Source organism: Gymnodraco acuticeps, unplaced genomic scaffold (genome assembly GCF_902827175.1).
Source record: "Gymnodraco acuticeps unplaced genomic scaffold, fGymAcu1.1, whole genome shotgun sequence".
NCBI classification, from domain to species: Eukaryota; Metazoa; Chordata; class Actinopteri; order Perciformes; family Bathydraconidae; genus Gymnodraco; species Gymnodraco acuticeps.
This window is the reverse complement of record NW_022989755.1, coordinates 3,883,033-3,910,878: the sequence shown is the minus strand read 5'-3', so window position 1 is coordinate 3,910,878 and position 27,846 is coordinate 3,883,033. Positions and strand designations below refer to the sequence as shown.

The 27,846-nt window shown below is 38.9% G+C and overlaps 1 long non-coding RNA gene and 3 other non-coding genes across 4 annotated transcripts; all 4 read left to right on the top strand.

The window, feature by feature from the left end:
• Positions 1-3,129: 3,129 nt before the first annotated feature.
• Positions 3,130-4,475, top strand: LOC117544636. The gene is made up of 4 exons (XR_004568713.1): positions 3,130-3,225; positions 3,543-3,737; positions 4,056-4,168; positions 4,380-4,475. It is a non-coding gene; the product is annotated as an uncharacterized LOC117544636 (long non-coding RNA).
• Positions 4,476-9,537: 5,062 nt separating this feature from the next.
• LOC117545014 lies at positions 9,538-9,728 on the top strand. The gene has a single exon (XR_004568756.1). It is a non-coding gene; the product is annotated as a U2 spliceosomal RNA (small nuclear RNA).
• A 5,470-nt stretch (positions 9,729-15,198) lies between these two features.
• On the top strand, positions 15,199-15,389 carry LOC117545007. The gene has a single exon (XR_004568755.1). It is a non-coding gene; the product is annotated as a U2 spliceosomal RNA (small nuclear RNA).
• Positions 15,390-16,727: 1,338 nt separating this feature from the next.
• Positions 16,728-16,842, top strand: LOC117545025. The gene has a single exon (XR_004568758.1). It is a non-coding gene; the product is annotated as a U5 spliceosomal RNA (small nuclear RNA).
• Positions 16,843-27,846: the final 11,004 nt, after the last annotated feature.

Here is a 27,846-nt window from a genome sequence, read left to right as displayed (position 1 = left end):
TTTAAATAACTCAAAATTAGGTATTTATATCTAAGAATATTTTCCCTATTTTAAAGTGAAGTATTGCTCATAACCAATAAGCTAGTAATTTGACTCTAATTGACCAGAACAGGTTCCCTATTCTAAAGTTGCCTCCTCTTCACACTTTGTAAATACATTATAGCACACAACTACTGAAATTAACCTCAACAGTACATGAACAAAGTAGGCACACGTTGAAATATCTGTTATATTATTGAACCACTGAAGAGAGGTTCAGACACATACATGTACCAAAACATGTCAAGTTTCTCCAAGGCTGAGAACACACATGCAGCCTGTACTTTTTAATAAAAACTGATTTTTAACAGAGTTTATGTATTTGTGATCATACTGTGTGACCTGCTTGTATGTTCTTACACAATAGGTGTACTGTTCTCTCTCTGTGTTGTCTCAGTGTGAACATAGATTAAAAAACCAGCCAAACTCTTTTGAGAGCCAGGGAATGAGCAGCCATGCTCCTTTATTGACTTATTTGCAGTCCACTGACATTCAAACGGAGTGAAACTATAAAAAAAGAAGTTACAAGGCACTTAATGATCTCATACATGCAAGTGTAACATACACAGATGAACACATTAGGACCGCTTAGTGTAAACAAGGTAAATATAGCTAATGCTAGCTGTACAATAAGCATGTATACAGGCTAGTATGGCTAACGCTAGCATGTATGCTAACACTACCGTGTATGCTAACACTAGCGCGAATGCTAACGCATTTTCTCATTGAGTTTAAACATCTCCACATGTCATCACATAAACACAATACATGTTACTAATCCTTACAGTGTAAGTGTAAGGCTCACACTTACACTTACAGTCATTGCTTTCTGACGGACTTGACCCTTTTACTCTTCAGGTTGCAAAGGGAAAATTAGTAGCAGTGTAGTTCACGTTCTCCTACTTCCTGTACCCGGGTCTAACCTTCAGTACACATTTTACACAAATATAAATGGGCAAATATGAAACATACAGGTCAATATCATCTTGCTATTGGTAGCTGAACTGTCAATACCCCAAAACATATTATAAAATATAAATACCTAATTTTGAGTTATTTAGACACAATTAACACTTATAGTTTCATGTCTTGTTCCATAAGAATAGATCATATTTGTTAAGTGTTATTATGGGAGAATTACTATTCTTGTGCTACTACTGCCTTATTAGGCCCATATTAAGCAGCGCATATTAAGACCAAAACTCATGGACAACAACTTCCTTACTTGCAATAAATAAGCACTAATTAGAGGGTTATTGAGGAAAAACTCTCAACTAATGGCTTATTACTTGTAGAATATGGTCATGTAGAATAAGGCATTAATAAGTGTTTTATAATGACTAATAAAGAGCCAATATACTGCTAATATGCATGTTAATTAACAACTAGTTGATGGTTAATTTGTGTACCTTAATATAAAGTGTTACCGCGTATAGTTATCATTTTAACTGATATTAGGCTGTGTCTAAAATCATTCATTCACTATTGTCTATTCAGAATCTATGGGTATATGGACCTTTAAGTTAACATTCAGTCAGCAGCACCTCCTTTGATTTTATTATGTGATATGATGTTCTGTAACATGACATAAGGGAGGGAAGCTTGAGTTGAAATATGAAGGAAAACAAACAGAGACTTCAACGCTGTTTTTTTTTTTAATGCAGGTTGAGGCTTATATTGAGTGAGTAGATCCAGTGAAGAAGACGCAAAGATCCCAGGAGATGGCAGGACTCCCGGTTTGATTTCAGGTAACCCAGATCCACATTGCCGCTAGAACAACTGGATGAACTATCTGCTTTGTGGTAGGATATTGCCAGTCTCCTGGATTGGTACCAACTCACACATACACAACTTAAAGATTGCATTCTGACTCAATAGACAATGACAGCTAAGACCTCTATCAGATTTGTATTCAACCAAAGTAACCATGGAGAAATCCCACACAAGGACAATATGAATATGGTAAAGATTATCGCCAACCGAGCCTCCTTAGAGCCATTATACTGCTAATATGCATGCTAATAACAACTAGTTGATGGTTAATTTGTGTACCTTATTATAAAGTGTTACCCTATACGCATTTATTGACATACAACTATCAGATGTGAACACACGTTAAAGCTTTGCCAATGTTTGAGCAAGAAGTCAAACACACTTTCTACATTTAACCTGCAGAGCATAACGTCTCAAAAACCTTTTTAGAAATAAAATATATTTACCTGTTTAACCATTTGAATAAACACAATCATTTAAGAAATACTCTTAGCAGTAACAGTAGAACAGTAGAAGTACTCTGTTATTGCACTTAAGTAAAAATAGAAGTACAGAGTGTAGGGATACTCTGTTACAAGTAAAATTCATGTAGCCTATATAAAATGTTACTCAAGTAAAAGTAGAAATTGGTATTAGCATCCAAATATACTTAAAGTACCACAAGTAGAAATACTCATTATGCAGTTTGGCACATTTCATAATAATATGATTGATTCTAATTATTGATGCATTTATTTGTTTATCAAATCTGGTAAAGGTGCAGTTACTTTGGATTACTTTGTATACTGCAGGGTAGCTTTTGAATTGTCTCCAGGTGTAACTAAAGTCTTATTTAAGTGTTGTTTATATTTCAAAGGTATTAAACGGTGTAGTGGAGTAAAAGTACACGATTTACTTCTGAATTGTAGAACAAAGTAGAAAAACATTGAAATATTCAAGTAAAGCTGAAGTTCCTCTTTAAATATGTACTAAAGTACAGTACGAGTATCTACTAAGTTACTTTACACCACTGCTAGCAACATAAGGAGTAAGTGATTGATAAGTAGTAGCCTACACATTTCAAACCGGAGAGACGTGATGTATGGAATACATATTTATTGTTACACGTCATATGAATGAAAATATTCTCATGATAATACAACAGGAGAATGGAATGGTGTTTGGCGATTAGGCCCCAGTTTGCAGGATAATCATTCAGGAGGGAAAGAACTGCTCTGGTGAGATTCAAATCCATGTTAATGCCAGAAGCCATTTATTGTTTTTAACTTTTTAAATATGATTTTTTTGGGGCATTTCAGTTTTATTGGAAAGAGGCAGCAGAGATCTACTGGAAACAGTGGAGAGGGAGGAGATGATATGCAGCAAAAGGCCCAGTCGGATGGTTGCTGCTCCGTGTGGAACGTGTTCTATCAGGTAAAGCAATTTGGTACCCAGTTATTTTTGAGTTTGAATCTAGCCTTTGGAAGGTAATTGTAAATTGTAATTGTAATTGTGCATTGTAAAGACTGAAAGATTTAAAGCTTGACATGATTTGGTCTTTTACTTAAGAGTATGTTTGTCTCTGAACTTCTTTAATGCTTATTTTTTGTATTGATGATATTGTTTTGTTCTTTATTTTTGTAGTGAGAATCACTTTGCAATTGTGTAAGTGCTATATAAATAGTTATACTAATATTATTGTTGTTACCATCATTGCTATTATTAATAATGTTTTCTTTGTTTGGCTGCAGAAACGATCATGCCAGCCCACATCAAACACCTGATCAAGAACTTGTGAATCTTCAGGCAGAACAGATGAAAACACCTGTTCAAAGTTTCAGTTCCCTGTACATGGAACCAAGCCTGTCTGGGACTCTGTTCCACATGTCTTCAGTCAGTCCTGGACCCTATGACTAGGACACTAGTTCTACCAAGGCTTATTAGAGGTAAGCAGTGGTAGGAGAGGAGTGGAGTTATCTTTGTATTTGAGCTGCAAGTAGACAAAGGTGATCAAATGCTGATGCTAATAACGATCCGAGTCATTTGATATTGATTGTCTGCCAATACCGAATCCTTACCCGATTCTTCTATTTCCTAGATAATACAGCTGCACAATTACAACAGGAACTCATCTTTAGACGGTTAATACAGAAGGTACATTTAATGTTTGTGTTTTTACCAGTCATAGGGTAACAACAGATTTGACTGGTGGTAGGCTAAAAGGCTGTTTTGTTGATCATTTTATTTTTCATTACATTATAAAGATCTGCTACATTGGAGGATTCCAAAGCTGAGCTGGAAGGGGAAGTCACCACCTACAGGACAGCAAATCTAAACATTAATTTGGATAAACTATTAAACCAGGTATTTTCACAAAGTAAGTACATTTGTTTTTAAATTGCAAGCAAATAATAATGACAGTCTTGGATCGATTTTGCATTTTAACTTTCATCAGCAACTACAATAAAAGAAACAGACAAGATGGCAGTGAAATGTGTAAACAATCAGCCCATCAAGATATACACATATTAATTTATACTATTGATGAAATGTTTTTGTCCTTTCTTTGTCTTATTCACATTCTGTAGAAGAACAATCTGAGATACCTGAACAGTGTGAGCCGGCACCCTGGACACCCACACACCCCAATAATTCCCCTTCAAAGAGCGAGCCACATGGGAAGGTATATATTATTTCCATAGTGGAGCCTTTTCATTTTTGCTCCTCAGTCTCATATTGGTGTCTAGCTTGTATGTATAGGCTACTGTACACATTTGATGTTTCAGATTGTTGTCATTCACTTGAAAGGGGAGATTCCAGTGCGTCCAGAGGTCTGGGCAAAAATAAAAAACAACACAAGGGACTCCATGTTCGTGAAGGAGTTGGCTGTGGCGTTTTGGGACACCGACACCTTAGGGCAGGGGTGCCCAACCAGTCGATCCCCAGGAATCTCCCCGCGATCGACCGGTCGATCGCGGGGAGATTCCCAGTCGATCGCGAGATGTGTCTAAAAATAGAACAACAACATTCTGTTGTATCGTTAATGTCCTGTAACATAATCTTCCTGTGCCAGAATAATGCACTTGCACGCATCAAAGCTTTGTGATTGGCCGGCGAGACCCCATGTGTCGGGGCGTGACTGGTGGGCATTGGGCAGTATTTCGCTGACTTTGTCCGTGTCAACAGGAGTGCCAGTCCGCACACACAAAAGACCGCAATTATGGCAGAAGCAAAAAAAAACAAAATATATAATTTTCACTCCGAGTGGGAGGATGATTATTTTTGTATCTATTCCAATTCAAAGTCCATCTGTCTCATCTTCAATGCGAGCGTAGCTTTATCGAAGAAGGGTAATTTAGGAGCGGCATTTCAAAACAGTGCACAAACGCTACGAGACGGAATTCCATCCTAATTCTGCCCTACGCTCCCAAAAGGGGAGGGGCCTGAGAGCACAGCTAAATGCACAGCAGTCCATTTTCACCAGGCCCAACAACAAGAGCAAGGCTGCTACCATAGGCATAGCATCTTAACGTGTCAGTCACGTTCTTGCGTAACACATGAAGTCTTTCAAAGACGGCGAAGTTGTGAAAGAAGCATTCCTGGAGGCTGCGACGCGCTTTTGGGGGACAGTAAAAATAACAGTAACATTTCAACAGGTTTTTGATATGATGAAAACTCAAGTTAGATACCGTTATTAATCAGCTGTAAGTTTTAGTTTGTTTGAACTTATTCATTATAATTATTGTACAAAATGGTATAAGAATGCAAACATTCAGATCTGTTCTGTTTAAATTGATTATAGTCTATTATCAATTCAGGTTAAGAAACTAGTGTTGCTTGCATCCTATTTTAAAAGGCATTTATTTTTATACTCTACTAAAATGCATAAAAAAGGGTTTGATTCTATTAATTTTGTCTTTTTTATTGCACTTTGGCAGCAGATTCCTGTGCAGCTTCAGATCTGAGTTGTCTTATTAGTAAGCCTAATTTATACTTTTGTAGCAACACTATTTTATATAATGGCAAAGAAAGGGTTCAGAGTCTTTTCTTTTTTCCCTGTGTCATATGTGGCAGCACTGTTCAATGTTTCTTGAAAACATAACTGTAGTATGTGACGTGTGAATAAACTCCAACTCTGTATCAACAACACTGTTGTGTAACTTCAGTTAAATACTTGTATGTGTGTAGATTAGAAAGAGGTAAGATAAAGGATCTGCAGTATTTTATGAAGTATTAATCGTACAAAGGTCAGTTGTATACAAGTAGAAGTGTGTATTTACCTGGTAGTAGGCTGTCAGTAATGGCTACGCCTCTCTATTTGGACTGGTAGATCTCGGCAGACTGGCAACTTTAAAAGTAGCTCTCGGTTAAAAAAAGGTTGGGCACCCCTGCCTTAGGGGAAAGGAGCCTGACTGGAAAGGAATGCCCCACCACCAAGACCACCAGGCAGCCTCTAACCCCACAGAAGCTATCAGTTTTGAAAGGTATGTTCTTAGCAGCACTAGCCACTTGCTCTTTGTGAGATACCAAGTTCTTGGTTATTTGAAATGTAATATTGATGATGTAATAATTAAAACTAGGGATGGGTACCGAGCCCCGGTATTAACGGGCCCCCGGGGCTGAATTATTAAAGACTGTGGTACCGTTAAGGTCCAACGTTAACAATCTTTTTATTGGTAGACGTTAAAAAAATAGATGTCATATGTATTATTGCTACATAAACATTATATCGCAGTCTTACTGTCGCCAACTCCGTTTCTAATATGCAAAAAGACTACAAAATGCGTCTGATTTATTTTCGATCTTTCAGGAGACGAGAGATCTCTCTCCCCTGTCTGTGTGCGAGGGGGTGAGGCAGTTTACACACACACAACACGCACGCGATTTTTTTACTGGGTGGAGGGGGGATTGGACGGGGAGACACTATAGTGAGGCTATGATGTGTGATTTGTGCCAAAGAACTAACTAACTGAGCAGACAATCGTGTTGATCGTCGCCTACCCTGACGTGAACTATGCCGCGAGAGAAGTAACGTGACACTCTCGTCGCCACCCCTCTCGTCTGAGAAGCTACGTGACGTCTGCGTCTGAAGTTACTTTACTTTGGTAGTTATCACCAAATAACCCAGTAATGTGACAGCTACGTTGCTGTTCAAGTGAGACTCTATTTCAATATAGTTCTGGTATTCAAATAATGTTACACCCCTTGTATGCCCTGAACGCAAAAACAACCACAAACAAGAATATATATTTGTAATTATCAAAATGATAACAAAGGCTGAAAAAACAGGAGAAGCCTGTCTTCCCTTGGTCTCCAGGAGAACTGTATATCACCAAGTTTCCATAGTTTTGTGTGTGAAATAGATCGCTGCAGTGAACACGACTTTCTGTATTTGTTTATGGTTTATTTGATATGGAGGGATGCAGTATACATAGACGTTCAGAGAAGAAGCAATCCCCTATATATTGTTTATTTCATTTCATTTTGGCACCATGGCAGAGGCAAATATAGAGTTAATGTGCAGAGATTATAATGTCCCGTTTACTAAAATATGTATTGTTTTATGTTTAGTTGACAAAAGTCACTGAGCTACATTTCCTGCACTCAAGCATACATCTGAAGACAAGAGTTGTGTCCCCCTTTTGCCACAAGGGGGAGTATATATAATGTATATATATATTGTATATATATATTTTGTATAGATGTTGCAACTATACAGAGCTTTGGCAATACTATATGTAACTGAGGTCATGCTAATAAAGCTATTGTATTGAATTGAGTATACTTTTAAGTGATCTGTCAGGAGGAAACAAAGGTTCGCCAACACATTACTCTACTGCTGAGAAAGGCTGTACAAAGACGTGAAACGATGTGCTGCAATCTGTGTATTTTTGAAGAATGCCAAGTAAAGGAAGAAAGTAATAACTATTCTGTTTACAGGTCTGTCATCACATAATTTAATACGATTTGTTAAAACATAGTTGTTTCTTATTTTCAGTTTGCTTCAAGCAGTGGCTGTACGAGAAATACGTGGAGGACCAAGAAATGCTGGCCGGATTGGCAAAGACCGGAAGATACATAACAGAGAAGATACTGGATATTAACAAGAAAAAGAAAAAAATACTTTAACATTTTTTTTTTATCATTTCTTTGTTGCTATTTACATTTTTAATTATATTTGTTATTTCTAAATCAAATGCATCTATTATAGATGATATATTTATTTAGATGTAGGTTTTTTTTGTAATATTATTGTATTGTTAATGTATAATTTATTAAATAAAAATACTGTTATGAACACTATACAATGTCTTTATTTTGATAGTTACCAGAAAACATTGTATATTTAATACTAACATAAACTGATGATAGATCAATTCTGGTCTGCTGGTCTGCTGGTATGCCAGCAAAACCAGCATATGTTGTGTTTTGGTCACTTGTATGCTGGTCTATGCTAGTATGCTGGTGACCAGCAAACCAGCATACTATGCTGGTACCAGTATGAACCACCAGCATGGACCACCAGCATGGACCACCAGCATGGACCAATGCTGGTCGATCATGCTGGTCCATGCTGGTCGATCATGCTGGTGGACCATGCTGGTGACCAAAACACAACATAGGCTGGTCCATGCTGGTCAACACCATGCTGGTCCATGCTGTTTTTTTCAGCAGGGAACCCAGGTGAAAGAAACCAGGTCTTCTGTGTTTTCAGGCCTTTGCATGGACACCGTTTCAGTGTTAGCTAATAACTGCTGGACTTTCAAAACTTTTCGGACTTGGTTTCTACCTTTTCAAAGCTTATGTAATGCTCAATGCGGTCATTTTAAGAAAGTAGGCCTACTTTTAGTTCAGTATGCAGTATTGTAACTCGGAGGACCCTCTTCTCTCCTCATGCCTTCAGGTAAATATTCAATAGGTTTACTTGGTTTGCAACATTTCCTCTTTTTTTTAAATGTGATGTAGTTACAAAAATATGATTAATACTGTTAGCCTTAATCGTGCTGTGGTTGGCTGTTTAATGTAGCCTACTTATTTTGGACGGGTGCTGTAGAGTACTAATTTGTGTTGCTCTAATTCTGTTAAAAATACACAACATAGGTTAAATATAACAATTAAACAATAACGTTTACCTTTACCCAACCATTCAGGCCAACTCCTCTCAATGATTATTACACATCTTTGTGGCCTCTTTGTTTTGCTCAGTGACTTTAGAAGTGACGTTTTGGGAATGCAGAAAGGGAGAATTCCACAGTTCTGTGAGGTCTATGTTTGTTTCCACATGTTGTTCTGCATGTTACCTGCAGCCTCTGGAGCCAGTCTACAACATCTTGTTTTATAAAATCTCTTTCTGCGTGAACAATTTAAAACAAACTATGAAAATATAACACAAGGGGCATTGCAAGCTGTACGTATGTAAACGATTACATTTACATTTCTAAATGAAATTGTAAATAATAATAAAAGACGTGCTAAACTCCCATCATGCCTTGCGTCACCTTACCATCCAACAGACCACATAAAGCACACACAGTGAAAACACGATATATTTTCCAGCAGACACAATCGCAGTAAATCATCATCAACTCTGCTATGTGTCTATTGTATGACGACTACATAAATGTATCCATTAACTCTGTTGTTAATTAGAATAGGTTTTCCTTGTGTCCCTTAAACACATCAGTAACCGTCAGTTAGCGTAACTGTGCGGAAGAATCAGTCTATTACCGCGTAACGTATTCCAGTATCGCTTCTCGGCCTTTTGGCTAAGATCAAGTGTAGTATCTGTTCTTATCAGTTTAATATCTGATACGTCCCCTACCCGGGGACCATATATTAAATTGATTTTTGGAATAGGGAGATGGAATAGGGGCTTGCTCCGTCCACTCCACGCATCGACCTGGTATTGCAGTACCTCCAGGAACGGTGCACCCCCTCTCAATGTTAAAAAGAAAGAACCCATCAAGCACAGGGTACACGGTCAAAGACTAGTTTGTGTATAATCTGGATTCCCAAACACATTAATCTGATATTTCTTAGTATATGAAATACAATTAATGAATTTGCATATTCGAAATAACTTTGTAAAACGAAGTAGTAATGCAAAAGCTCAAAGTAAATATGCAACCTACCAAACAGTGTTTTCTTTTGAACCACTATTTTCTGTCAATCCTGTTAAACCCATCATTATATCACAAATACATGTATCGTGTGTGTGTTAATGTTAATAAAAAAAAAAAATTCATTTTATTTGTAAAGTATCCATAACAACACAATTTCCCGATTTTGGATCAACAAAGTACATCTTATTATCTTATACTAACAGAACTACGACTATATTGCGTACAGCGCCCATAAACTATGGCACACACCCACCCCCCAAAATCAAGTTGAACTGCCCCAGCCCCAGTAAAAACCAGAGGTTTATGTGAAATTGTTCTTTTTTTGAAATAATGGTAGTGTGCAATTATAGGTTTTAATTTTGTATTTGTGTTAATTTAAAATAAATCAAACTCCCAAAAAACGTACACAGCTTCTGTGTGCTTTTATTAACATTGGAATTTACTGTGTAAGCGGCCGCGGGGGGAGAGCTTTAGAGAGCTCTCTCCTGAAAGACTGAGCGGCTCTGATAACCTCAGCTCAGTGAGGTAAAGGCACACCTTTATATGATCATCATAGTTATAAAAAAATAAGAGAATAGGTGAAAAACAGGTATAAAGTACTATATGACAGTACAAAAAAGTAGTTATTAATAAACAAGTTATTTGTAAAGTATCCATAAAGAAAAAGAAAATCTACTTACAGTTCTGTTTCATATGGGTGTTGAGAGATGTATCCATAGATGTCCTAATGTTGCTCTCAAAGTGCACCAGATTGATGCTTTTAACTTCAATATATAAAAAAAGTCTTCCCGGGGGTGCATGCCCCAGGACCCCCCTAGAGAAGGTGAGGTCCCCCCCCCCACACTTAAATCATGTTCAAATGGATAGGAAACTAAATACAGTTGCACACATCTTGTGTCCATGTCTTTCTGTTTTGGTGGTCATGCCACAACCGTGCACGCACGAGTCATAGTAAGTGTAAGTGTCAGCTAAAACCTTGCCTAGGGCAGCAAATTGGTCAGGGCCGGCCCTGTATCCAAGCAACAGAGCTTAATTTAGCATGATACTTGTGTGGGTTGTACATGAAACCACTTGGTAATATATCAAAATGTATGTATTTTGAAGCCTGTTATGATGTGAGTTAAATCTTATCTAAAAAGTAAAGCTGATGATGGATTAAAATAACAATAGCCATATTTGTCTTTGAAATGTGATGGAGTAAAAGGATAATAACTGTGACTATTCATGTTAAGTACCCCACAAGTAACAACAACGTATAATACTTGAAGGAAAGGTGTAAAATGTTTCCATAAATACCAATATCACACTACAACACAGACTATAACACCCCTTTTTGTTAAATACCAACCATGTGTATATATATATATTTATATACATAAATGCCGCTAAAACTGTCTAATATACCAGGCTGCTAAAGCCTCCAAACTGTTACAGTCAGAACACGTAACATGAACGTGCCGGGCGGCGCGGTCCCGTGGGTTAGATGCGCGTTCATAATGCAGAGGAAAATAACTCTCAGAATAACGTTATTAGCACATTTTACAACTTGAGGACCGAATGTTTTTAATAAGGGCTATACAAACGTTCATACTGGGTAGTTTATTTACTTTAAAAAAAATTATTCAACGATTTACAGACCACTCTTTCCCAATGTAAGTCAATGGGAAAAAGTGTTTCCGGGCCTGGCAACCAAACGGAAGTGTAGTACCGCCGTTTGACCGCAACGAATATTCTCATCAGAGTCCGGCACACTTCATGGGGGCTTGACCATGGATGAACTGGATACAGCGTGGGACGCGGGGCCTCATTCATTCCTATGAGAGTTGCTCATTAGCGCATGATGATAAAATGGCCCAACTTTTGAGAGAGTGAAACGTCACAGATTACCCAGCATGCCTGAGAAGTACCCGTATGTGCGCTCATAGCGCATGCGCAACTTTAACCAAAATGCTCGTTCACATCAAGCACGTCAATTTGCGTACACGTAACAGCACCGCACGTTCATGACAGCATGGCAATATATTGTTATGATGGATTTGATATTAACGAGGCGGCAGTTAGCAGCTAGCGGCTAGCTAGTAATTATGCTAATGTGCACATCAATCGTTATGTACTTATATTACGCTGTAACAGGATCTAGTGATATCCAACAGAGCTTCATTTAGCATGAAATAATTATTGCACTGTATATATATATACACAGTGCAATAAGCTTCTTAGTGCAATAATAAGCTACAGGGACGTTAATCTAACGTCGGTAATATTAACTTTATTTAATACAACATTTACGGTACAAGATTTAATCATACAGCCCATGTAGTATAATATTTTACAAATGATGAATTACAGCAAACATGTGCAATATATCCATTATTACAGCTCCATGGGATGGCGATATGGATCAGTTCTTATTGTGCATCCATGGGTAAAGACCATAGACTGTATATATAGGTAAAGACCTAAAGACAAACGCATGTAGTGCTGAACACGTAACATGAACGTGCCGGGCGGCGCGGTCCCGTGGGTTAGATGCGCGTTCATAATGCAGAGGGAAATAACTCTCAGAATAACGTTATTAGCACATTTTTACAACTTGAGGAATGAATGTTTTTAATAAGGGCTATACAAGTGTTCATACTGGGTAGTTTATTTAGTTTTTAAAAAAGTATCTAACGATTTACAGACCACTCTTTCCCCATGTAAGTCAATGGGAAAAAGTGTTTCCGGGCCTGGCAACCAAACGGAAGTGTAGTACCACCGTTTGGCCAGCACGAATATTTTCATCTGACTCCGGCGCACTTCCTGGGGGCTTGGGCTTGAGTCCAGCGGGCTGCTTGTGTTTCTGTTCCTCAGGACATCATATGACCAGCAGATCCGGTGTGAACGCTCTACGTTAGTCAGTGGACGTCCGACAACATGCACACTAACTTATATTGCAGCTATAGGCTATACTTTGGTTTAAATTGCGTGAATAAATTAGCTAGAGAGCTAAAGCGAATTACATTCATCCAATGTCAGAAGGATTACCTTTTAACAAACGTGGTAATGCTTTTCTTTCATTTCAATTTGAGTAAAACATTGAACATTGTATTGTTTTCTTTTTACACTGACTCAGCTATAATGAAAAGACTACGTCAGTCGAAGCTCAGCTTTGGTGAGAGAGAGAAGAGAGAAGAGAGAGAGAGAGGAGAGAGAGAGAGAGAGAGAGAGAGAGAGAGAGGAGAGAGAGAGAGGAGAGAGGAGAGAGAGAGAGAGAGAGAGAGGAGCGAGAGAGAGGAGAGAGAGAGAGAGAGAGAGAGAGGAGAGAGAGAGAGAGGAGAGAGAGAGAGAGAGAGAGAGATGGAAGTCAGGGAGGAACTGCAGGTCCAGTCACTCACACAAAATAATGTAGGCTTAATAACCCCATCTATCTATCCATCTATAACTTAGTCTTCATTTACAATATAGACAATAGGCATCATTTTTAAACAACATAGTATCTATTGCAGTTATGATGTCATAATAACATACAATTGTATAACACACAATGTGCTTACATCTTTGTTCTCTTTTGAGAATCAAACAAAACAGAGTTAAAACATTTTTAAATGCAAACAAACAAGTGAAATTAACTAAATTGCTGAATTGCTTTTAATTCACTGGCAGGAGCGACAAGTGAGGAGGAGCAAAAAGTGAACAACGAGGGAGAGATTGAACAAAGAGAAAGAGTAGAGGACAGAGAGAGTAATGAGCAGGAAGAAGACAGAGAGACTAAAGAAGATAGAAGAGAGGGTGCCGGTTATGGAAAGGAGAGAGACATGGAAAATGAATGTTGACAATGTTTTGTGATCATTTTAGCCTCTTCTGTATGTCCAGATTATTAATAGTAACAATCAACTGATTCTTATGCATTACACTTTCAAAAATAATTGATGCTGCAGCCCACTGACATGGTTTGAAATCAATATATTATCCCATTTGTGACCCCCCACAGGACTTAAAAAGCACCTAACTAGATCAAATCCCCAAAATCTCAGGGGGGTATACCCCTGAACACCCCTGGCATGTTTGGACCTCTGTATTTAGGAAATCTTGGATACGGCCCTGCATGGGTTTACTTGGTTTGCAACATTTCTTTCTTTAAAAAAAAATGTGATTAAGTTACAAAAATATGATTAATGCAGTTAGCCTTAATCGTCCTGTTTAATGTACTTATTTTGGACGTGTGCTGTAGCTGCAAGGAGTACTAATTTGTGTTGCTCTAATTCTGTTAAAAATACACAGCATAGGTTAAATATAACAATTAAACAATAACGTTTACCTTTACCCAACCATTCAGGCCAACTCCTCTCAATGATTACACGTCTTTGTGGCCTCTTTGTTTTGCTCAGTGTTAATCACTTTAGAAGTGACGTTTTGGGAAATGCAGAACGCGGGAGAATTCCACAGTTCTGTGAGGTCTATGTTTGTTTCTTTCTTTCTTTTTTTTTCTTTTTCTTTTTTGTATGAATTATTCAAACACAAGAAAATGAGAAGAATACATTTGGTTAGTTGAGAAGCCCAGTCAAAAATAATACATATTTAGAGACCATTTATTGACATATTAAATGTATTAATGATCAATGATTCATTTAAATGTTTTATAGAGCCAACTGGACAAACGTGATGATTAACTGCAATTATTTCACTTATATTAAAGTCAGCTAAACACTGTTGTTCAGACAAATCATGCAATCTGAAGACTTTTAAAAACAAAATCACAAGTTAATTGTTGAAAACAATAGTTAGGCTACACATAGCCCTTAATCCTAAATCACTATTTGTTTCCACATGGCGGCGTTGTTCTGCATGTTACCTGCAGCCTCTGGAGCCAGTCTACAACATCTTGTTTTATAAAATCTCTTTCTGCGTGAACAATTTAAAACAAACTATATGAAAATATAACACAAGTCAGGGGCATTGCAAGCTGTACGTAGGTCAACGATTATATTTACATTTCTAAATGAAATTGTAAATAATAATAAAAGACGTGCTAAACTCCCATCATGCCTTGCGTCACCTTACCATCCAACAGACCACATAAAGCACACACAGTGAAAACACGATATATTTTCCAGCAGACCCAATCGCAGTAAATCATCATCAACTCTGCTATGTGTCTATTGTATGACGACTACATAAATGTATCCATTAACTCTGTTGTTAATTAGAATAGGTTTTCCTAGTGTCCCTTAAACACATCAGTAACCGTCAGTTAGCGTAACTGTGCGGAGAATCAGTCTATTACCGCAGAACGTATTCCAGTATCGCTTCTCGGCCTTTTGGCTAAGATCAAGTGTAGTATCTGTTCTTATCAGTTTAATATCTGATACGTCCCCTACCCGGGGACCATATATTAAATTGATTTTTGGAATAGGGAGATGGAATAGGGGCTTGCTCCGTCCACTCCACGCATCGACCTGGTATTGCAGTACCTCCAGGAACGGTGCACCCCCTCTCAATGTTAAAAAGAAAGAACCCATCAAGCACAGGGTACACGGTCAAAGACTAGTTTGTGTATAATCTGGATTCCCAAACACATTAATCTGATATTTCTTAGTATATGAAATACAATTAATGAATTTGCATATTCGAAATAACTTTGTAAAACGAAGTAGTAATGCAAAAGCTCAAAGTAAATATGCAACCTACCAAACAGTGTTTTCTTTTGAACCACTATTTTCTGTCAATCCTGTTAAACCCATCATTATATCACAAATACATGTATCGTGTGTGTGTTAATGTTAATAAAATAAAAAAAATTCATTTTATTTGTAAAGTATCCATAACAACACAATTTCCCGATTTTGGATCAACAAAGTACATCTTATTATCTTATACTAACAGAACTACGACTATATTGCGTACAGCGCCCATAAACTATGGCACACACCCACCCCCCAAAATCAAGTTGAACTGCCCCAGCCCCACCAGAGGTTTATGTGAAATTGTTCTTTTTTTGAAATAATGGTAGTGTGCAATTATAGGTTTTAATTTTGTATTTGTGTTAATTTAAAATAAATCAAACTCCCAAAAAACGTACACAGCTTCTGTGTGCTTTTATTAACATTGGAATTTACTGTGTAAGCGGCCGCGGGGGGAGAGCTTTAGAGAGCTCTCTCCTGAAAGACTGAGCGGCTCTGATAACCTCAGCATGTACATGTATCGTGTGTGTGTGTGTGTGTGTGTGTGTGTGTGTGTGTGTGTGTGTGTGTGTGTGTGTGTGTGTGTGTGTGTGTGTGTGTGTGTGTGTGTGTGTGTGTGTGTGTGGTGTGTGTGTGTGCTGTTTCGAAAATGTAGCCTTAAATCCCATCATGCATTGCGATATAACATAAAGGTCTAACTAATGCAATAATGGGGGTTCTTTAACATTGAAAGTCTACAATGCATAAGGTCTATAATATATGTCCAACACGTGTGTGTGTGTGTGTGTGTGTGTGTGTGTGTGTGTGTGTGTGTGTGTGTGTGTGTGTGTGTGTGTGTGTGTGTGTGTGTGTGTGTGTGTGTGTGTGTGTGTGTGTGTGTGTATGCGTGTAGTGTGAATCGGCAGCTGTTTCAAAAACTTAACCCGAAATCCCATCATGCATTGCGACATGGCATAAGAGTCTAACTAATGCCAAATACACGTGGGTTTCTTTTAATATGAAAACCCAAGGTAATTGTGTTTCTCAGATTTCCTTTATTCATTCATTATGTGGATTATATTTCTACAAAAACTGACTTCACAATACGACACCAGCACTTAAAGTAGTTTCCTCGTGAATATACTCACTGTCAAACTGCTCACCGGGTAGATCACTCTTGGTTCTCTTCAGATCGCATAAATCTTTCGCCTTTTACTAAAGATTTCCGTGGAGAGGACCAATAAGAGTTATAACTAATTTTTTGATGCCCTGCTTCATGCGGGGCTTTCCAACATTGTCAAATGAAAAATATTAGTCTAACTTCTTCTCAGAGATGACTGCTTCTTCCATTCTGTTACCTACCATTTATTTGAAATTGCTATATCGTTAAATGGTTCTAGTCTATGGTATGTGAACATATTAATATATATGTCAATTGAATCCTATTTGCAACCTACACTTTATAATATTATCCTAGATTTAAATGAATTAAAATACTTAAATGAAGTGACCGTCAATAATACATGTTGCTGATAATACATTAAATATTATGATATAGTATGGGATGTCATGCTATGTTATTTGCCTTAAGTGTATGATATTTAAGAATGCGGTGTTGGGACCGTAACGTATAATACCCTATATATACAGTCTATGGTAATACCCCATTATTCTTCAAGGGAATATATTAGATGTATTTACATTATATTTACGTTTAATTTTCCTGCAAAACCGACATGCAAACACACACAGTGTTGCCCATTGGGACATGATGAGCGTCCAGGCTATTAACAGATGCAGTAAGCCCTCTCGATGATTCCCTGCCCTTCGTCCCACAGCTCCTCCCGGTTAAAACGTGACACACATCAGTTGTGTGACGGGTCACGTGACGGGCCGTAGCGTTGATCCGGAAGGAGGGAGAAAGGGGGGGAAGTTGATGTTGCTGAGGAACTGCGTCAGGTCAACCAGAGTCAGTCTGATTCATACCGGAAGCTGGGCGACTGAGCTTCAAAATAAAGCAAACACATTGTGGCTGCGATGCAGACATTGTTCTAACATGGCAGCCGTTTTTTTTTCTTAAAAGTTTAGAAAATTAACTTTCACCTTTATTTATTGTGTTCATGCTTGAATTGGTATGACTTTCTCCTTTAAAAATGCTTGATTTTAACATTATTTGGTGTTTCATGAAGATAATCTCCCACTTAGAATGAAATGGTTAATCCACAGCTCAAGAGTGGTCAAATGATTGTGACAACACTATTTATATGCCTTCTTCCACATACACAACATCTCCAGACTGCGCCCATCCCTTTCTCAATCAAACACTGGATTCCTGGTCAATGCATTTGTCACGTCCCGCATCGACTACTGTAATGCCATCCTCTCAGGCATACCCACCAAGCTCATCAATAAACTACAAATCATACAGAACTCTGCAGCCCGCATCATCACCGGCACCAAGGCCTCAGAAGCAGGGTCGGCGTCATGGGGGGTCATTCGCGGGCCATGCCCCCCCAAATGAGTCACTGTGCCCCCCCAACGCAGGGTGGGCAAGCCTTGCCACTTTGCCGGTTTTTTAAAAAAAAATCATATAAGTGAAAACGTTTCCACTAAAGGTTTTTTGTGTGAAATACGTCAGAAATAAAGAATACAAATATAAAACACAGCCTGAGGTGTGCTCACTGCTGCTCTCTGATTGGTGTGTTGCTTGACCAATGACCCCTGACTTTTGTTTTGTTATCATTACGTGGCTGTGTGTTTAGATGAAAGCCCGGTGGCGATCTGTTCATCTGTTACACTGATTATACAGTAAAGCATTGAAAATAATATGATATACAGTACAGTACAAGTAGCCTACTTCTGGGTCTCTGTGTTTCATTCAAGCTCGGCTCTGTGTGTGTGTGGCACGATCGCATTTTGTGAGTGCGCGAGCGGTAACGTGGAATGTTGTTGTTAGCATCTGGTTAGCTAGCTATGCTAACGGATATAAAGAGCTGTTTCTACACCAAGGTGGAGGAGAGTCCTCTCCTGTCAGACTGAGAAGATCGTATAACCTCAGCTCAGTGAGGTAAGGAGTCTCTCAGTGTTTAGATAGTTCACTTTAGTGTAAGTTATCTCAGTGGGTCTCAAACGGTTTGGTCACCATTTATGTAAACAAGTATTTGTGAGGAACACATTTATATGATCATTAGCCTATAGCAGGGGTGCCCAACCTTTTTTGAACCGAGAGCTACTTTTAAAGTTGCCAGTCTGCCGAGATCTACCAGTCCAAATAGAGAGGTAGCCATTACTGACAGCCTACTACCAGGTAAATACACACTTCTTGTATAAAACTGACCTTTGTACGATGAATACTTCATAAAATACTGCAGATCCTTTATCTTACCTCTTTCTAATCTACACACATACAAGTATTTAACTGAAGTTACACAACAGTGTTGTTGATACAGAGTTGGAGTTTATTCACACGTCACATACTACAGTGGGTCATGTTTTCAAGAAACATTGAACAGTGCTGCCACATATGACACAGGAGAAAAAGAAAAGACGCTGAACCCTTTATTTGCCATTATATAAAAATAGTGTTGCTACAAAAGTATAAATTAGGCTTACTAATAAGACAACTCAGATCTGAAGCTACACAGGAATCTGCTGCCAAAGTGCAATAAAAAAGACAAAATCAATAGAATCAAACCTTTTTTTTGTTGCATTTTAGTAGAGTATAAAAATTAATGCCTTTAAAATAGGATGCTAGCAACACTAGTTTCTTAACCTGAATTGATAATAGACTATAATCAATTTAAACAGAACAGACCTTAATGTTTGCATTCTTATACCATGTTGTACAATAATTATAATGAATAAATTCAAACAAACTAAAACTTACAGCAGATTAATAGCGGTATCTAACTTGAGTTTTTATTATATCAAAAACCTGTTGAAATGCTACTGTTATTTTTACTATCCCCAAAAGCACGTCGGCAGCCTCCAGGACTGCTTCTTTCACAACTTCGCCGTCTTTGAAAGACTTCATGTGTTTCGCAAGAACGTGACTGACACGATAAGATGCTATGGTAGCAGCCTTGCTCTTGTTGTTGGGCCTGGTGAAAATGGACTGCTGTGCATTTAGCTGTCCTTCCAGGCCCCTCCCCTTTTGGAGCGTAGGGCAGAATTAGGAGGGAATTCCGTCTCGTAGCGTTTGTGCACTGTTTTGAAATGCCGCTCCTAAATTACCCTTCTTCGATAAAGCCACGCTCGCATTGCAGATGAGACAGATGGACTTTGAATTGGAATAGATAACAAAATAATCATCCTCCCACTCGGAGTGAGAATTATATGTTTTGCTTCTGCCATAATTGCGGTCTTGTGTGTGTGCGGCCTGTCACTCCTGTGTTGACACGGACAACGTTAGCGAACTAGTGCAGTGCACACTGCCCACTGCTCACCAGCCACGCCCCGACACATGGGGTCACGCCGGCCAATCACAAAGCTTTGATGCGTTCAAGTGCATTATTCTGGCACGGGAAGATTATGTTATAGGACATTAACGATAAAACAGAATATTGTTGTTCTATTTTTAGACACATCTCGCGATCGACTGGGAATCTACCCGCGATCGACCGGTCGATCGCGATCGACTGGTTGGGCACCCCTGGCCTATAGTTATTAAAAAAATAAGAGAATAAATGAAAAACGGGTATGAAATACTATAGGACAGTAACACAAGAATACAGTTTAAAAGGGGAGTGATTAGTAAAATATCCATAAAGAAAAAGTAAATCTGTGTACAGTTCTGTTTCATATGGATGCTGAGAGATGTAGACTATCCATAGATCTCCTAATGTTGCTCTCAAAGTGCACCAGATTGATGCATTTCACTTCAATATTTTTTAAATAATCTTCCCGGGGGAGCATGCCCCCGGACCCTCCTAGAGGAGGTTAGGTCCACACCCACCTAAAACATGTTCACATGGATAGGATACTAAATACATTTGCACCCTTTTTATATGGTGGCCTATGTCCATATGTTTCTGTTTTAGTGGTTGTGCCACAACCGTGCATGTATGCACAAGTCATAGGTGCGCTATACAATAGCACACCCTGCAATATGTGTGAAAGACAATAGACTTTACAGCATGTTTTTTGAAATTGAAGTTGCGTTGGTGTTTGTGTGTTGGTTGTTGACGGCAGTGTGTGCCCCCCCTTGGTAAATGATTGCCCCCCCATTCGATTTGTTCTAGAGCCGACCCTGCTCAGAAGTTCAGAACACATCACCCCCATCCTCATCCAACTCCACTGGCTCCCCGTTCAATCCTGTATCAACTTCAAAAACCTACTGCTCACTTACAAAGCCCTACATAAGGGCCCCCCCCTGCCTACTCACTGTAGTGCTCCCCATTATATGTTTCGTTTGTGTCCACTTGACTGTCTCCTCCATGATTTCCTGTTTGTGGTTTTATCATGTTCTGTTGCCTATTAGCGTTTTCTTTCTTTTTTTAACAAATAGTACGGTGTCCTTGGGTGTCATGAAAGGCGCCTACAAATAAAATGTATTATTATTATATATTTATTGTATTTGTATCCCCCTATCACTATTATTGTAGTCACCAAACACATAGACAATTTCCTTGAACATGGAAACATACTTGGCAACAAACCCTTTTCTGATTTTTATACTAAGACAGAAATATGGTTAAAATATAAAAATGTAACAATCAGGATGAACAAAGTATTATCAATGTAAAAAATAAATGGGAAAATGAACTATCCTGCAATAAACCAATAGCAGATTGGGAACACATTTGCAAAAACACTCATAATACAACCGATTCAAACTGGAAAGAATATACATGAAATATTTTAATTTGTTACTTCAAGACACCCCAAATTCAAAGTAAATATAAACAGAATGTCACTTCAAAATGCTGGAGAGAATGCGGTGAGCAGAAGGCCAACCATGATCATATATGTTGGTCCTGTAATGTTTTGTACACTTCTGGGAAATGGTTATTAGACTGAAATGTCAAAAATATTTGACATTTCTCTAAACAAGAACCCTCTATAACTTGGGAAAGCACCATAGGCAATTACAAATTCTACCTATTTTTAGTATTAAGAATAGCAATCATTAAACACATTACAAGGAATTGGCTAAAAGAAGATAACGCGGTTACGCATTGTAACTAGTTATATAAGCACAGGCAGAGCCCTCTACTGGACTCTATGGGTACTACTCTCAACCATGCCATGCGAGCATTCACCTACTGAGTTGCATAAACTTAGCCGGCCAATCGGGGCGAGCCTACCTGAATGCACGCGCAGGCCCACCGTATATAAGGCGGCTCCGCCTCCTGACTGTCATCCTACACCCTCTTCAGCGAGCACCATAGGAAAGACAGGCCTCCTAAGTAGAGGGCTCCGCCTGTGCTTATATAACTAGGGTTACAATACGTTTTGTTTGTTTGTTTGTAGCCTTTATTTAACCAGGTGAAAGCCCCTTGAGATCAAAAGATCTCTTTTTCAAGGGTGACCTGCAGGACATTAGTTACACATGTAACATAAAAACAACAGAACAACAATAAGGATGACATACAACATAATGTGCAGGGTACAGTTTACAAACTCTATTTACAGTGACAGGTATCATGAATATCAAACAGCGTGTCAGCCAGCTGAGTTTTAAAATGATGCAGGGGAACCAAAGTGCTCAGTTTTAAACATGTTTGCAGACTGTTCCAATTTAGTGGAGCTGCACAACTAAAAGCTTTCTTCCCTAAGACAGTCCTAGCACTTGGCACATTTAATAAAACAACATCATGAGATCTCAGGCAATATGTACTTTCAATTCGTCGAGAGATCAGAGAGCAGATATAAAAAGGTAGTTTACCCAACATGGCTTTGTAAATGAACATGTACCAATGACTGAGCCTCCGTACAGTTAGTGAAGGCAGACCTGCCTTGGCATACAGGGTACAGTGATGAGTAAGTGCTTTACAGTTAGTAACAAATCTCAGGGCACTGTGATAGGCGGCATCTAATTTTTCCAGGCAATGGGCAGGTGTATTCATATAGATCAAATCACCATAGTCCAGCACAGGTAAAAAGGTCACAGTGACTAGCCTTTTCCTGGCTTCAAAAGAGAAACAGGACTTGTTTCTGAAAAAGAAACCTAGTCTAACCCTCAGCTTTTTAAGCAGGTTATTGACATGAAGTTTAAAAGTAAGACAATCATCAAGCCAGATACCTAGGTATTTATAACTGGTAACCACTTCAAGTACTTGTCCTTGCATAGTAACAATATCCAAAACAGGCTCTGGTATCTTTTTAGCTTTAGAAAAGAGCATTACCTTGGTTTTATCAACATTTAAAATAAGCTTAAGCTCAGAGAGCTGAGCCTGAATAATGTTAAAAACAGCCTGTAATTTAACACCAGCCTCCTTAATGGAGGGACCTGCACAGTACATCACGGTATCATCCGCATAAAAATGTAAAGTAGCTTCATCCACATTTTCACCTAAACTGTTGATGTATATAGAGAATAAAAGTGGACCTAAAACAGAACCTTGAGGAACACCATTAGCAATGTTTAACCACTCAGAAGACAGCCCATCAAAGTGAACACATTGGGACCTTTCAGAGAGGTAGTTCACAAACCAACCCACTGCATGGCTGGATATGCCAATACTGAGTAGCCTCTGCTTTAAAATGCGATGATCAACGGTGTCAAATGCTTTGGAAAGGTCAATAAACAGAGCTGCACAACTCTGCTTATTATCCAAAATACTAGTAATGTAATTCACCACTTTCATTGTCGCAGTGATGGTGCTGTATCTCTTTCTGAATCCTGACTGATGTTTAGGCAGGATATCATTTATACATAAAAACTCCTTTACTTGGTCACTCACAAGTCGTTCGAGCACCTTAGCCAGAACTGACAATTTGGAGATTGGCCTAAAGTTATTTAAAATAGTTGCCTCCCCTCCTTTTAGTAAAGGCAAGACATAAGCAGACTTCCATACTTTTGGAATTGTATTTGTGCTGAGGGAGAGGTTAAAAAGAGAAGTAAGAGGTGGAGCAATAAAATCTGCAGCTAACTTTAAAAAGAAAGGTTCTAAGTTATCCGGGCCAGCCGGTTTCCTAGGATCTAACTTGGATAATGCTTCATGAACAATACCAATAGTTAAAGGAGTAAAACTGAAAGGGTTTTCCAGACCACATTGTTCAGAGTCAAGGATTGGAGCGTTCACAGAAGCAGAAGTACAGTCAGTGACAGAATCAAACAGAGAGCCACAAGACACAAAATGCTTATTAAAGCAATTTAGCATAGTAGCCCTGTCTGATATAATGCCAGATGCTGTGGTGAGGCACGGAGGTAGCTCATTTGGGATATCACCAGTGGAAATCGATTTTATGGCTTTCCAAAATTTCCTAGGATTATTCAGGTTTTCTGTGGTAAGAGGGCGGAGCCTGTGTGAGATATAGGATATAACCTAATCCAGTGGTTCTCAAATGGGGGTACGCGGACCCCTAGGGGTATGTTGGAGTACTGCAGGGGGTACGTGAGATGTATTTTATGTTAATGAAAAAAACATAATTAATGCATTTAAACAAACTACTAATAGTAGATTAACTACTTTATTCAAAGGTATACAGTAATTCTGGATAATAAAATGGGAAAAATAAACAGGGCGATCTATTTTCCTCTCCCTCTCCTGACAGCCCGTCAGTCTCGTGCAACTCGCTGAACCTGTAATAAGTGACACGACAGTAAAGAATAAATATATTTATAACTAGTTTAGCTAGTTCAAGAGTAGATTTACCAGCTAAGTGTGTTAGGTCTAACTCTTAGTGTATTTTGGTCCGCTTACCGGTCCGTCAGCAGCAGCTGATCTGATCTCTAATCTCTCTCTCGCGTCCGGTTATACTTCACTCGCGTTTTTGTCCAAATCTATCAGATCTAGCTAGTTCTAGCTAATGATATGACTGCCTGCTTATCGAAGGACCTAAAAATAAGCGTTGCTTGGCAACGGCGTGTGGCCACAAAGCAGAGGTGTGGACTCGAGTCACATGACTTGGACTCGAGTCAGACTCGAGTCACACATTTTATGACTTGAGACTCGACTTGACAACATCACAAAAGACTTGCGACTCGACTTGGACTTGAACACCAATGACTCGGGACTTGACTTGGACTTGAGCCTTCTGACTTGAGGTGACTTGCTACTTTAATTCAGAGGTCTCCAACACGCCGATCGCGAGCTGCCGCTAGAAGAGCAGACTCCCGTCGGGGAAAGCAGAATCTTCAGCCGCTCCTACTCTTGCTGAGAATCCTTGCAGGCAGGGGCGGGTCTTTATTTAGGGGCCACCATGCGGCCAATCATATGCGAGGACACACTAGGATCATACCATTATGTGAAAGAAGGGTGGCGGGCACAGCATGTGTAGTGGTACAGGCCAGCTGCACAGAGCAACGGGGAGACGGATTTAAATGCAAGCGCGTCGGAAAAAGTCAAGAAATTAGCGAAAACCGAAAAAAGAAGCAGCATCTGGCTGCTTTTCAATGATATTGGAGAAAGCAAAGCTGAGTGCAGGATTTGTAAAATGAAAATAACCTTCAGAGCAGGGTTTTTAAGGCCTTAAAAAGGTCTTAAATATGATTCAGAAGGTCTTAAAAATTATCGGATTTGAAAGATACTTCTATGTTGCGATAGCGTCTAAATGTGTTTTGGGGGAAATGTCCGGGCTGCAAAGTAACCAGTACGGTAATAGCCTTTCAGTTCCCCCCAACAATTTGTATTGAATTAAATCAACATGGAACCAGTAATCACTAACTTTGTTTCCCCCGGCCCCTTATTGGAGAACACCCAGCTAGTAACCTAGCAACCAAGCTTCAGCTCATGTAGCCTATCTTCGAATCTACTTACAAATACATATGGGGAAGTGTCAGTTCAACCGTATTTTGTTGGAAAACATCTAATTTAGTGCTTGGTTGAAACCAGTGGAGGGAACGTGTTAGAAGCCCGCTGCACCTTTTGCAAATAAATTAGCGTTTGTTTTGCTAATGTAGCGTTAGCTAGTGGAGTGTTAGCTAGTGCAGCAGCTCCCGCAACAACACCGGGGGAACTCCGGGCGAAGTTTGGGTCTACGTCAACCCTAAAAGCGGAGGTGCTGTAGACGCTAAATACCGTAGCTAAACACCAATCATACAACAGCAACGATGAAATAGTGTAGCCAAGGCAGCAGAGCTCTGAATATAGCTCACTCTCTCTCAGAGACACACACACACACACACACACACACACACACACACACACACACACACACACACACACACACACACACACACACTAGGGCTGCTCGATTATGGCAATAATCAAGATTATGTTGGTCAATAATTAATATCACGATTATTAAATATGATTATTCATTGACTTTGAAAACATCCATTTATTGAACTTTAAAACAAATAATAATTTGAACAGTATATTTTTAACTGTTGATTATCCTGAACGTATAATTCAACTGAAAAACTAATACAAAAATTAATTAAATAAATGATACATTACTAAAAAATGCATTAGATCAAATATGTTGTGGTGCACTGTCACAACCTAGCAAAGCAAAATAATCGTTTTTTCCGATTATGTTGTTTTCGTAATTGTGGCAGGCCAAAATCGTAATTGCGATTAAAATATGATTAATTGCACAGCCCTAACACACACACATACACACTTTTTGTCTAACACGCTAATGGCGCGTTTCCACTGCAGTGGGTAGCTCGCTTTAAGCGTGCCGAGCCGTGCGGGGCCCGTTTTTGGTTGCGTTTCCACTTGGCCTAGTTTTGGCCCGGGGCTACTTTTTCACCTTTTTTCTGGCCCGACTAAATCGTGGTTCTAGGGCCAGAAACAACCAGGCTGAGTCGGGCTGAGTATGCTAAACTAGAGAGAATCGCTGGCAAAGGGGCTACAACTACAACAAGATGAACATATTTGACTGTGAATTAATTGTAATACACGTTTCAAAATGATGCCGAAGTAACAACATACTGATACCGGTTAGTAAAAACCATGAATTAATGCTTTGACAAGTCTGCAGACAGACGGCAGGCGAAAAACCCTTTTAAAATGCGTGTTTTCTAAATGTAGCTTGGCTAAGCTAACGTTATATATGCTCCGACCGTCCACACTCACAACAACGGCCTATACAGACATAAATAAACCAGCGACTGTATTCGCCATGACACAGGCAGTCTGTGGTTTGTACTTGTTTAACTTTTGTCAAGTTTCTGAACAGATATGAAGAGCTGTGAGCTCTGAGTGCTAAGAGCTAACGGCTGTGTTGTTTTTCTGGGGCTCTCATTGAAGATGACGTCACAGCTCCGCCTACACTGCGTTACTATAGTAACTGCCCCAGTTCCTAAACTGTAATGGAAACGCAGCATTAAAGTGAGCCGGGCCTAATAAGGCCTAACCAAACCGAGCGAGGCCGAGCGAGGCCTGCAGTGGAAACGCGCCATAACACAGTTCTGTACTGTTACGCTGTTGTGTTCAGTCATTGTTCTTATGTTGAACATGAATACATTTACTTTGTAAGTGATTATGGGACGTATTTCTTCTTTATATACATTTTCCTTCATACTTTATTGCCGTGAAATAGGTCTTAAATTCTATTCAAAGTGGTCTTAAAAAGGTGTTAAAAAGTCTTAAATTTGAGTTGGCGAAACCTGCAGGAACCCTGTACAATAAAAAGTCCTGCATTCAAAATGTTACAAGTAAAAGTACAAAAGTATTAGCATCAAAATATACTTAAAGTACTGCCTGCAGAGGGATCTAGATTCAGGTGTTCTTTTCCCCATAGAGACCGCCTCGCTGCACATTATCCCTTGCAAAAAGATAGATTGTGGGTCCCTTATAACATGTTGTACACAGTGGAAATAAACATTCTGGTTACCTCAACATCAGGGATCTTATACATTAAACTCCTTCTGAATCAAACCGTCACGGTAGCCTTACCTTACTGATCCCTCTTAAATTAGAAAAACACACGTTACTTTACCAGCAGAGAGAAAATGGATTATTAAATTATTAATGTGACTAATAAAGAGCAATTTGATTATTAAGTATTATTCTGTTGATCGATGTCATTACATTTGGTGAAAAACACATAATGACTTGTTTATGACTCGTTTTGTCAAAGTTTAGGACTTGACTTGACTTGAACTTGCCCATCCTGACTTGAGACTTGACTTGGACTTGCAAAACAATGACTTGAGACTTGACTCGGACTTGAGC